Source organism: Panicum virgatum, chromosome 8N, assembly GCF_016808335.1.
Source record: "Panicum virgatum strain AP13 chromosome 8N, P.virgatum_v5, whole genome shotgun sequence".
In the NCBI taxonomy this organism is placed as follows: Eukaryota; Viridiplantae; Streptophyta; class Magnoliopsida; order Poales; family Poaceae; genus Panicum; species Panicum virgatum.
This window is the reverse complement of record NC_053152.1, coordinates 2,866,247-2,877,331: the sequence shown is the minus strand read 5'-3', so window position 1 is coordinate 2,877,331 and position 11,085 is coordinate 2,866,247.

The window sequence follows — 11,085 nt, the reverse complement described above, 5'->3', positions numbered from 1 at the left end:
CGAGCGTTGCCCAACTGCTGCCTCAAGTAACATTATCTGGTTTTCTAGGCTATGAATCTTCTCAGCCACTACTGCCTTGCTTCTGCATCGGCTTCGGTAGGTTTCGAGATCTCCGGAAAAGCCATATTTCCATGGAACTACGCCCACACCTCGGGTCCGTCCAGTGTGTTCCGCATTCCCAAGAGCGTAAGTCAGCTCGTCATTCTCTCTGTTGGGCTGGAAGGTTCCTTCTTCGGTACGTCTCATTGCGTCCTCGAGTCTTTGGGCAGCCTCTCTTAGTACGTCGCTAGTCACAAACATTCCAGTGTCGGGGTCTAGTGTGCCTCCATGAGCATAGAAGTAATACCTTGCTCGTTTGGGCCAACTCAAGGTTTGCGGTACGATTCCTTTTACAATTAAATTATTTTCCATCTTTTCTCATTTCGGAATGGCAACCTTATAACCTCCGGGCCCAGCTGCAAACTATTTGACTGAAACATTCATAAGAATTTTTAGCTGGAGCACGACTCCTTACACAAGGACTGAAATCATCAACAAAGCTAGCAACATAACACAAATAGTTCGCAGCTGGGCCGCATGTGTCACAAACAAGAATTTTCTAATCACATATAAGAACCAGCCCCGCCTACGATCCGAATAAATTCTAATTGCAAATATATTGACAAAACGTTTATCCTAATGCCTGAAAGAATATCTAAACTTTTATACCTCGGCTTCCTCGATATTTTCTTCTTCCTCCCCACTAATATCTTGCTCCTCGCCGCCATGATAATGTAAGTTTAAAAATTGGTTACCATCATTCTCGTCCTCATCAAACTCTGGAGCAATGTACCCAGTACTACCACGAATGAGCTCATGCATTAATTCGTCTTGGTTGTCGGTAGGATCCATTTCCACTACCTGAAACAATAAAAAAACATTAAGTATTTTCTACTTGTTTATATTCATAAATGCTTCCTCGATTTTTTTTATTCAATCGGCAGAGAACTACTGAATAATTGTATGATAATTTTCCATAGTAAACATTTGTAATTGAAATGAACCAATTCTCCTAATTTTTTTTGGTATACACAAAGATGGAAGCCAGGTACAAGACTGAATTATCTTGATCGAGGTGAGCAAGGTGGATTTCAAGATTCAAACAGACTAAGGCTTATTTCAAGATTCAAGCAATTTATTGATTCCAACCAGTTCACATTACAACAATGGACCAATAATCAATAAACATAAGCAAATATTGGAAGTAGCTGAAACTGCAAAAATTTCCCTACCTGTGAAGCAGCACTTAGATTCACACTCCACTAGGTTCTGCAACCTCTCACCTCTGCAAGCACCCTATCAAGGGCTTTATGCTGCAAACATCATAATCATGAACAAAAATTTAAAACTTGCAAGAGAAAGTCGTTCAGCAAACAGGACTAGGATTTTAAGTACAAAGAAAAGCATAATATTATCCAAAATTAAGTATGGACTGCCATAGGAGTTCTTTTAGCCATGGAAACTCTATACTGCAAAGAACAAAGCATGCATGTCATCAGTTGTTTGCATTATGACATCCAGAAACTATGGTAAAAATATTTAAGATCATTTGAGCCATAGCCACACCATATGAAAATGCCGTAGGCCATTCTAGATTGTTAATGGTGTTAGTCATAAAATTTTCCATCCTCACTCTTTCCACATGGGCGGCCCATAGCTACATGATTCCTATTATCCTTGCTAGGTAGCGAATCTGAACAAGGAGAGGCTTTATTAATGGAAAATATTAAAACAAGAATAACAATGGCATCTTCAATCTACACTGCTAAAATCACACCACAGTGTTAGCTGTCCATTTATTATATCAAACAATATGAAACCGAACTGAATTGGATACGTTGAATTAAGTATTTCATATGGCATAATCAATGAAACCGAACTGAATTAACTGCAGGTAATATAACAATGAAACTCAATGGGCATAATCATTTCATTTTCAAATATGCATGAAAAGTGCTTGCAAATTCAGTGATTAATATATGGAACTGAATTGTCTTAGCATTATGGACTAAATTCATGTTTAGCAAAGGGAATGGCAACAAACATATAAATACATGTGCTTGTGCTTCTTAGTAGCACCATTTCTTCTTAGTTTCCTTGCTGTACTACTGACCTAAAGATCATATGATAAGCTGATGAAGACAATCCTGAGTTTCTTGTTTGAACCTTGGTGGGAATTTGGGATTATGATCCCTAGCAATTATAGGAAAATTCAGATGAAGCTAAGCCATACTTATTTATATTTGTAGACTCATAATTGATCAATAAGCTAGCATTTGTTTATTGTTTGGTGGCCATTTGAGCATTAAAGATCAATAAGCTAGAATTTGGTGAAATTTTCAAACTGCATATAACTGAAAAGGTTTAATCAGTACCTACAAAAGAAAAAAAAAGTGCAGGGCGCGGCCGGGACGTCGACGGGGACGAGGAGGGGCGGCAGCGCGGACCGGGCACGGCGAGGACGACGACAAGGCACGGCGGCGCGGACCGGGCGCGGCGAGGACGACGACAAGGCACGGCGGCAGGGCCTGGACGACGACGAGATGCGCGGCGGCACGGGCCCAAGGACGGCGAAGTCGAGGCGGCGCGGGGGCAGCTGGCCCACCGAGGACGGTGGCAACGAGGTCGGGGCGGCGGCCGGGGCAGAGCGTCAGGGCGGCTGCCGAGGACGAGGCGCCGGCGCGGCAGGGGACGCGAGGATGACCTCGAGGATCCGGGGTGGCTGGGGAAGGCGTCGCGTCGGGGAGGCCGCCGGGGATGAGGCGCCGGCGCGGCGTGCGCGGGGGATGCGAGGACGATGAGGCGTGCGGCACCGTGGGGCAGGATGACGACGCGACGCGCGGCGGAGCTCGCGGGGCGAGGGCCGGTCAGGGACCAACGCGCAGCCGGGGACGGCGGTGGCGGCGGCGCAGGCGGGCGAGCGCGGGAGCAGGGGGCACGGCCGGACGTCGATCTGAAATTGGTGAGGTGTGGGAGAGAAGGAAGGGGAATTGTTGGGGGCGGTGGTAAGGTTTGTGCCGGCTGGCCTTATCAGCCGGCACTAACGTGCCCTCGATGACGTCAGCAATACAAGTTAGTGCCGGCCGGTTTACCAGCCGGTACTAACGTGCACGGCACTAACGGGCGGGAACCAAAAATTTGCCCTATCAATTCCCTTTTACAATAAACTTTTAATATTGATTAATTTATTCGTAATAGGCTTAAAAATTAGAATAATATAGAAAAAAATATATCTTAATTTTTTTAGCATATTATTAATTATATCAACACAATAAATTGAAAAAAATTCGTTTTGAAGTAAATTAACAAATATGCTACTATTATCAATTATGTGTAGCTTATAGGGTTTATATGTTAGTATGCTTCTATTATTTGTAATAAATCGAAAAAATTTCAGATTGATCCATGCAAAAATATTCAAAAGTCTTTTCAGTAATAGCCTATACAATGATGTAATCAATTCGCAAATTACTTGATTATTTGTTTGTAATTTAATGTTTCAACACTCCTAGTAATGCAAAATTAGTGAAAGTAAATAATATTTATACCATGCAAAAATATAATATTATTTGAAGATGATATTGTGTCCTAATTGGATGAATAGTATCGAGAATTGAGACAAATACGACGCGGTGCGTTACATTACATCACTTAATGAGAAAATACAATATATAATTTATATAAAAGTACTACTCATTATCATTATCTACTGGAACATTGATAATCTTCCTTTTGATGAAAGTGCCTTGGACGTGATCACGGCGTAAGTAAGGCGTGTCCTCTTTGGATAAGAGGATGCTGGGGTCAACGTCAACTGAGAATGGAGGAAGGTCATCAATCTGGTCATAATCTTCCGAATTGTCCGAAATATTCTCGACTCCAACAACTTTTCTTTTACCTGGAAGAACTATGTGCCGTTTCGGCTCATTTCCAGCCTTGTCTGCTTGAGACGTCTTATCCGACTTTTTCTTCGGTTTGCTCGACATGTCCTTCACATAGAACACTTGTGTCACATCCTTGGCTAGAACGAATGGCTCATCTTTATATCCAATCTTTTTAAAATCGACTATGGTCATCCCATACCGGTCCTTCGTTACGCCTCCTCCAGCCACCCATTCGCAATGAAACAGAGGGACAACTATGGGTCCATATTCAAGTTCCCATATCTCCTCTATGACACCATAATAGTTGTTTTTTTCTTCATTACTGTTTACTATACACATACGGACACCACTATTTTGGTTGGTGCTTTTTTTATCTTGAGCTCTCGTGTAAAATGTATACCCATTGATTTCGTACCCTTGGTATTGCTGGACGGTTATTGATGGTCCCCTGGCCAGCCATTGAAGTTCTTGATCAACTGTGTTGTTGCCCAATAATTTTCGTCTGAACCAGCCGTCAAAAGTTTTTATATGTTGGCGTGTAATCCAAGCAAAATTCTTCTGTGGATTTTCGGACCGTATAATATTCATGTGCTCATCAATATAGGGAGCCACCTTTGATGAATTCTGAAGAACCGTGAAGTTTGCTTGGCTGAATTCACTACAAGAGATGTTCATATTACATTTCTTTCCTAGTGTGCCTTTTCCCTTTAGTCGCCCCTCATGGTGTGACACGGGGAGCCCAATCGGATTGAGATCAGGAAGATAGTCAACGCAAAACTCAATGACCTCCTCTGTTCCATAGCCCTTAGCAATGCATCCTTCTGGGCGAGAACGTTTGCGCACGTACTTCTTCAATACGGCCATGAACCTCTCGAAAGGGAACATATTGTGTAGAAAAACAGGACCCAGGATAGTTATTTCTGTCACAATATGAACTAGAAGGTGTGTCATAATATTGAAGAAGGAAGGTGGGAAGACCATCTCGAAGCTGACAAGATATTCGACAATGTCTTTCTGCAGCTTTATTAGATTATTTAGATTAATTGCTTTTTGCGAAATTTCATTCATGAACGCACAAAGCTTTACAACTGCCAATCTCACATTTTCCGGTAGAACACCCCTCAGTATAACCGGAAGTAGTTGTGTCATCAGGACGTGGCAGTCATGTGACTTCAAGTTTTGGATTTTCTTCTCTTTCACATTTATTATGCCCTGTATATTTGAGGAGTACCCAGACGGGACCTTGATACTGTTCAAGCAATCGAACATACTTTCCTTCTCCTCTTTGCTCAGATTATAGCTGGCAGGTTTTAAATAGTGTCATCCTTTGTCTCTCTTTTCGGGTTGCAAGCCTTGTCGTCCAGCTAGCTGTTGCATGTCGCGCCTTGCTTCCAATGTGTCTTTTGACTTACCATACACTCCCAGGAAGCCTAGTAGGTTTACGCAAAGATTCTTCGACAGATGCATCACATCAATTGCGTTGCGAACCTATAAGACTTGCCAATAAGGTAGGTTCCACAATATAGACTTCTTCTTCCACATTGGAACATGTCCCTGGTCATCCTTGGGAACAGGTTGCCTACCGGGACCCTTTCCAAATACTACCTTCACATCCTTGATCATCGAGAACACACGCTTTCCATTACGAAATAGAGGCTTAGGACGAGTTTCGGGCTCTCCTTTGAAATGCTTCCCTTCGGTTCTTAGGGGGTGATCGGTTGGAAGAAATCGACGATGGCCCATGTATACGCACTTCTTATAGTGTTTCAAATAAATGCTATCGGTCTCATCATAACAGTGGGTGCAGGCCATGTATCCCATGTTTGACTGTCCCGAAAGTTTTGCAAGTGCAGGCCAATCATTGATGCATACAAAAAGCAAAGCTCGGAGGTTGAAGGACTCCTGTTTATACTCATCCCACACACGTACACCTTCTTCTTTCCAGAGTAGTAATAGATCATCCATCAAGGGTTGCAGGAACACATCAATGTCGTTGCCAGGTTTTTTTGGGCCTTCTATAAGCACCGGCATGTTGATGAACTTACGCTTCAGGCACAACCAAAGAGGAAGGTTGAACATACATAGGGTCACAGGCCATGTACTATGAGCGCTGCCAAACTCACCGTACGGATTCATTCCATCAGTACTTAGAGCAAATCTTATATTCCATGGGTCGTTGTCAAATTGAGGATACTCTCGGTTAAGATTTCTCCATTGGGACCCATCTGCTGGGTGTCTGATCATGTGATCCTCCTTACGGTCTTCTTTGTGCCACCGCATCAACTTAGCGTTATCCTTGTTTTTGAAAAAAACGCTTCAGACGTGGTATTATAGGGAAGTACCACACCAACTTTGCGGGAACTCTCTTCTTTACCGGCTGCCCATCAACATCACCTGGATCATCTCGCCTAATCTTATACCGCAATGCGCTGCAAACAGGACAAGCTTCCAAGTTCTCGTATTCACCGCGATACAGGATGCAGTCGTTAGGACATACGTGAATCTTCTGCACGTCCAATCCAAGAGGGCAAACCATCTTTTTAGCTTCGTATGTTGTTGACGGCAGTTCATTACCCTCAGGAAGCATGTTCTTTACAATCTTTAATAGCTCACCAAATCCCTTATCGGTGACACCATTAGTTACCTTCCATTTCAGCATCTCCAGCGTGGTACCCAACTTCTTTTGCTCCGGTTTGCAACTAGGGAACAATGGCCTTTTGTGATCCTCCAACATCTTCTCGAACTTTAATGCCTCCTTCACAGTCTCACTGTCTTTCTGTGCATCAAGTAAAGCCTGACCTAGCTCGTCAGGTGGCTCCTCTTGTGCAACATTTGCTTCACCCTCATCCATTGGTTCATCTTGAAAGCCACCTGCTTCATGAACCCATGCCAAATCTGGAAGGTTGTTAACATCATCGGTATTTTCTTCATTATCTTCCATCATAACTCCAACTTCGCCGTGCTTGGTCCAAAGGGTATAGTTACTCATGAATACATTCAAGGCCAGGTGATTCCATAGAGTATCTCTTTTCCGGAATTCCTTTTTATTTTCGCAAATACTGCATGGACAACACATTAAACCCTTTGGCGACCTATTTGCCATTGCCGCCTTGAGAAAAGAATCTAAACCCTGAATCCACGCCGAGGTGCTCCGGTTGCCGTGCATCCATTGCCGGTCCATCTGTAATTAATTACCGTATAAAAACAAAAATCAATTCTACATATATCAAAACAAGTTACTATGAAGTATTTCGAAAACAAATTGTAAATGTGTCATAGGCCACCTATCTAGCAAAATAAATTGACACAATAACATATACACATGTCACCATGAAATATTTCGAAAAAATCATTCTAAATATGTGATAGTCAAACTATATAGTTAACTTTCTCTAAAAACAACAAATAATTCTACCTTGCTCAAATTAATGAACAAATTGATAAATCAAGTTCATTTTCCCTCATCCTTAAAATCCTTAAAATTTTGCATAATAACATATAGACATGTCCCCATGAAATAATTCAAAAAAAAATAATCTAAATGTGTCATACTCAAACTATATAGTAATCATTCTCTAAAACACAACAAATCAATTCTATTTTGTTCCAATTAATGAACAAATTGAAAAATTATGCTCATTGTTCCTCAACCTTAAAATCACTATTTTCTTTACCTAGAAAGCATGAAACGAAAAAATAAACACTGTGAAAGAAGAGTGGAAGAAGCTGCTAACCTTTAATGCACTTGGATGGGCGAAATCCTCACAAATTTTGGAGAAAATGGGCAGCACCTCCCCTCTAACACGCCATGGTTGAGAGGAGAAGCTCGGCCAAATGGATGGGTCGGGCTGGGGAAGAAGGGAGGGGGCAGTATATACGGGGCAACTTAGTGCCGGCCAGTGAATTCAGCCGGCACAAACTGTAGAAAGTTAGTGCCGGCTGGACCCTTAAGCCGGCACTAACCTGCACCGTGCTAAGTTAGTGCCGGCTGGAGGCTCCAGCCGGCACTAAATTGGCTGCTGACCGTTAGGGGGCAGGCTGTTGACCGTTGGGGGTGACACTTTAGTGCCGGTTGTAGAGAATAGCCGGTACTAAAGTGACTGTGGTGTACTGTAGATACACGTTAGTGACCGGCACTAACGTGCTGGTACCGATAAGCATTTCTCCAACAGTGCATACATCCCATGGACGCCTTCAGCGCGGCGGGCGCGTTACGTGGAACCAGACGCGCGCCCGCCATGGACGGATTCAGAGTGGCGAGCCCTACGGCCAGATGTAGGCCATTACGACTCCTTCTATGCCCACGTGCACCATGATCTCCCATCCCTGATCTCCCAAACAACCAAGATCCAAATTGATCGGAACATAGACGTGATCATGATGGAGCTGCAAAATTTCCATATATTGGTAAATCTGTTAACAAAAATTTTTACACAGATAAATTGTAAATCGCGAGACGAATCTGATGAACCTAATTAATCAATAATTAACCGATGATTACTGTAGCATCACTGTTACAAATCATGAATTAAGTAAACTAATTAGATTCTCGCGCGATTTACAACCCATCCATACAAAAAGTTTTGTAAACAAATTTTATTTAATAGTCCTAAATAGCAAGATTCTCTTTAAAAAATCTTGAAGAAGGAACTAAACACACCCACTTTCTTCTATCATGTGAGGTCCACAAATGAATGCATCACAGACCTATCTTTTATCTTTCTTCTTCTTTAGGTTATAAAAATAATATATTCATTCCATAGTCGAATTTAGCTTCCTATCAATCAAGTAGTAATTTACTAAATTAGGACATTATTTGCCGCCATGAATTTTTATTGTGCAGCTACTTCTAGCTAGAACGAGCTGCCGTGCTTGTTTCTTTTCATTTTTTCCTTAAATAGTGTAAAATTTTGGTGTAAAATATCACATCAAATATTTCGGTATACATTTGAGGTATTAAACATGGACTAATTATAAAATAAATTATACAATTCGTCAGTAAACTACGATTATTAAACTTAATTAATTCGTCATTAGAGCATATGTTACTGTAGTGTCTAATCACAATTAGGCGAAATTCACAGCATACGATGACTTCATATGTAGATAGATAACTGGACTAACATGATTCTTGCCCGATTCTGCTCTCCCTTTACGTCACCAGTTCCTATCCGGCGGGTCCTACGCCTCGTCGTCGCCGACCTGGACCTCCTCCTCCGCGTAGCCCTGGGCGAGGTACTGCCTGACGATGGCCTTGTTCTTGTCCCTGGTCGCCTTCATGATGGCTGCGGCTGGGGCGATAGCGGCGCGGAGAATCTCCCTATTCTTGGGATTCGGCTCCGTCTTCTCGAGCTGTTCTGGCTCCCAGGGATAGGGTGTGACATAACCGCGAAATTAAAACTCAAAATTAAGCTAAATGACCATCATTTGAACACATCAGACACATTTGGCTTAACGGTTTAATTTGACAGCTCTTTCGAAACGGACTTCTGATCAAAACAAACACCAGTAGTCTCACGCGAAGGTGAGCGCAGGCAGTACAAACACGTGGAGTACATACAAATACAACTACAACACCAAGTAGAGTACCTTAAGTTTTACAAATTTGGTTTAATTACATAAATAATATACAAGAGCAACTTTATTTTAAAACAAAGTCCAACATAGGAAACCTGACGTCTAATATACATGAAACGCCGTATCGAATCACACACTCAGCCCACGGGTGTGTGATTTGGTAACTAGCAAGGGCTAAACATCTGGCCCGGCCACCTCCCAACCATCCGCGCCAAGCTGGATAAACTTAGCACAACAAGGGCAGAAGTCGATCTCATCCTGACCTGAAATAGTTTGAGCCACAACCCTGAGTATACTAATACTCCGCAAGACTTACCCGACTATGGATATATATAGCCCACTATCTAGACATGCATGGCTTTCTGGCTGTGGGTTGTTTTGCGGAAAAGCAATTAAGAGTAAGTCCTTACTTTCAATATTTTAGCTCAAGATTAGGAATGGTACCTATTTTCTATGGTTTGCAAATCTATACCAATCAGTGTGGAAAAACAATTGATTAGGTACAACTATACTGATCATCTCATTCACTTCCATGTTCTTACTACGATGTGACTCGGAGATCAAGGTGCTCATGTCCGAGAGCGACTGACGGTGAATCGATCCGATTTAACCTTGCAAGGTGGACCTAACCAACACGGCACGTATTAGCCCCGTCGGACCATACGGACCAACCATTCCCCTCCGCGCCTCGAACTACAGGAACCAGCCCAACGACATATGGTCAGCCGAGCTCAACGTGAGACCACCAAAAGTAAACATATGCATCCCCATTTCTCCGCGACTACTCAACTACCCCAGGAGTTGGGTGCGGGTTCCTGTACTTTCGAAGCAAGGCAGTACTCGGCTTACCGGTTTCGACTACCTCCTACTCCCGGTATGCGGTTAGTACAAATCAAACATGATCAGCAGTGCCGACAACGGTACGGTCCTTAACCGACACAGACGGGGCTAGACAGTTCCCGTCCGGTCTCCAATTCTTTTCCTTTCCTCCATATTCCAATATTCCATAATCAAATCATAAAGACATCCTATATCTCGCGAGTAACAGGACATTCCTCGACTTTTACCGAATCCTAATTTTAGCATGGAAAGGATAACGACATATACATACTAGTATTCCGACCAATGGAACCTAGAAATCATGCAACTAAGGTTTCATCCAACGCCTAGAAACTTAATGCATAAGCAAGTAAATACATATATATAACATTTCATAAGTTAAAATAATAGGTTATGCTCCGGGGCTTGCCTGCGGGCTGCTGCTCAGTGCAAGTGTCCACTGGGCCTTGGGCCGGGTCGTCACGAAACTCCTGCGGGGCTGGCTCCGTCTGCTCCTGCGGCTCCGCGATCACCTCGTACACGACTTCCTCGGTCGCGGATTCTATATGTATGCATATGAAACAATGAGTAAATGCTAACATGACTTTGCCATTAGATGATAAACATTAAATAATTTAACAATTTACATAAAAGGATGCAAGTATGGTGATAATTAACTTTAACCCTAAGTGCTAGAAACAATTAGAGGCCAAATTATCAATTAGAGCATGATTTAATATAAAATAAAACATGACTAGCAAAGACA